Raw genomic sequence first — 3,065 nt, 5'->3', positions numbered from 1 at the left:
AGATTTGGTTATATCACAAATCTGACATTAATTTTATCAATGCTAGCCTAGATGAAATTCACTGGGATCAAGTATTATTTGATGATGTCAGCCACTCCTGGTCCTCATTCAATACAATACATAGTTCATCAGTTTATTTCATCTAAGACAAAACAAAACTAGACATACCCTCCCTGTCTCCCTCGTCCCCTCCTGCAGAAAATAAAGCAGTGTTGTCTTTTCTCCCAAGCTTCATCCTCCAATTCTCTACAGTTGTGGTTACAGTATAGTCCCTACATAACAGTACTATCTCCTCTGATATCAGGTATAATAAGGCTTGTTATTTCAATTCAGTCTCTAAATCTCCAAAGTAATTTTGGTCCTTTGCAGGGGCGTAGGAATAGGGGAGGCAGGGGGGACAGCTGCCCCCCCCACTTTTATTGACATGGGGGCTATGCCCCCCCCCACTTTTACTTCACTGGCTTTTTTGAAAATTACACCATTTCAACTCACGTTCTAAAATGACAGAGAAATGACTCAACAACTGCATGTTATTACATGTTCACAAAGACTTAATAGATGAAACAATTCATAGCATTTCAGTGGCTAAAGAATTTATTTCTGTTAATCCTGACCGAATGTCATTTTTTGGACAATTTATTGATTAATGTCATTTAAATTTTACTGTGAGAAATTGCATGTATCATTGTCAACTGTGTGCGGTGTCTCCCCCCCCACTTTTCAATAGCTTCCTACACCTATGCTTTTTGTATGTTGTCTTAGAAAGAATAAAGACCCAATTCCTCCGTTAACTTCAGATGCTCAACACACTGCTACATCTAATACTGATTTACTTAATTTCACCTTTTCATGCAAGTTTTGCCACTCCAGCCATAACTTCTATTAACTCCATTTCCTCTCCTCATTTCCTTTCCTCTTATTTTCCTGCCCCTTCACTTCCTCCTCCCCCTAACTCACTCTATTCTCCTCCTTTTCCTAACTCTTTCTTTTGGTATTCCCACAAACTTTCTGTGTTCTTAATAAACAATGTTATATTTAATTTCAAAACTGCCACTAAATACTTCTAGTGGTCCTGATGATATTTCCTCTTCCCTATTAAAGCAACAGCAACTCACATCGTATCTCCCTTGCAGCATATACCGTCAATCCATCACTCTCTCAGAAACTCTTTCCAATGGACTGGAAGAGATCTCTCGTGGTTCCATTCCCAAGACCAGGCTTCCTTCATCATGACCATCGGGTCCTATCTCTGTCGTCTTTCTAGTTTCAAAGCTTCTCAATAAGCATGTGCATCTCACTCTCCTTGACTGAATACTCTCAAAAGGATTAATTTCAGATTCACAATTTAGTTTCCTTCTGGAATGTTCTTCAACTACTGCATTAGCCACTGTAACTCGATTTATTTTACCCTCATTGGACTGCTCTGTGCCTGTATGTGGCTTGTTTTTAGATTTCACTTTTCCCCCTACCTCAGTAATAGGCAACAGAGTGTTTGTCTTGGTGGCTCCCTCTCCTTCCCTGTACATGTCACCTCTGGCTTTCCCCAGGATTCAATACTTGGACCTCTTCTTTTTTTACTGTATATTATAATTTCAGTGATCTAAACGTCTCTTCTCAATCCAAAATGTTTCTTTTTGCAAAAAACATCCTACTACTCTACCCTCTTTCAAGCTCAAGTGACTGGTCCCCTCTTCAATCTGAAATAGACTCCACTTGCTCTATGATGCTGTCTAACTCTCACTCTCTACATAATAGTAAGTCTAAATCTATGATATTTTCACTTTATCATCACTCAAATTTTGACATTCTGCTTAGCTCCCTTCTTTCTTAAATCAATACCAATTAATCGATTATCCTTCTATAATTACCTTGGTTTAATATTCACAAGCAATTTGTCCTGGAAAGACCCAATATCACCTATAATCAAGAAAGCACTGGGCCTCATTAATTGTAACTTTTACAAACATTCATCTCCTGAGACACTTCTCCACCTTTATGTTACTCTTGTTCGTCCTATTCTTGAGTATCCCTCCCCAAATTTGGGACCCTTCTTCTCCTTCAGTGTCATCTTCGCTAGAGGAAGTTTAAAATTTTGGCCTAATACTAGCTCTTAAGTAATGGACAGTCCCATATCAACAACTACTTTTACAGTCTCATATTCAATCCTTATCACATTGCCGGTTAAAATTTAAAATGAGTCTTCTATTTAAAGAAGATCTCTATTTCACTCCAATTTTTGTACTTACCAAAATTCATTGTATCTCTCTGCAATTAACCAATGGAATTATCTTCCCTCCTCTCTGAAACTCACTCTCATATCTTAAATTCAAAATAGACCATCACTTATTATTATGACCACGTCATTATTGTTATTACTTATTTACTAGCTTATAGTTAGCTAATAGCTATGCTATTACTTATTATTTTAAAAATCATTAGTTAATCACTTTATTCACTGTTTTTTTTTTCATTTTTTTTTGTTGCTTGAAATGCTGATTTAAAGATCGGACTCATTAGACTTTGAACTGGCTTGTAAACTCTTTTTTGCTTCAGTTATTTGTTGAGTAGACCTTCCTGCTAATAATATGTCATCCACATACACAGCAATTATAGATGGCTGTGTAGTGACAGAAATATATGGACATGGATCACTGTTTGACTGTGCAACCTGAGCAACTGTGCAGTTGTAACCTGACATGAACTGGTAAAATTATTAAAACAGCAAATTAGCTCTCAACAGCAAAGAAAGTAATAGTGCAAAGAGCAAGCGAGAGAGAGAGAGACCTGAATAAAAGATGTGAAAAGAACAAAAAAATAACATTCTATGTGCACAGTAAAAACATTTGCGAATTCTGCATTTCTAAAATTTTGTAGAATAAATTTTTATAAATAGCTTGCAAACTGTACCACTTGGCAATAGAGATGCAGAATTTTGTGATTTTAATTTTTGTGACTGCCGCAAAAATGAACCAGTATACAGTATCTTTATAAGATGTTTCAGGTTCAACCCTATTTTTTCTCCAGACTACATGCCATTAGTCTGGCCCCGCCTCTTCGTTGCGTGG

The sequence above is a fragment of the Amphimedon queenslandica genome, unplaced genomic scaffold (assembly GCF_000090795.2).
Source record: "Amphimedon queenslandica unplaced genomic scaffold, v1.1 AMPQUscaffold_12076, whole genome shotgun sequence".
In the NCBI taxonomy this organism is placed as follows: domain Eukaryota; kingdom Metazoa; phylum Porifera; class Demospongiae; order Haplosclerida; family Niphatidae; genus Amphimedon; species Amphimedon queenslandica.
Note: the sequence above shows the minus strand (reverse complement) of the source record.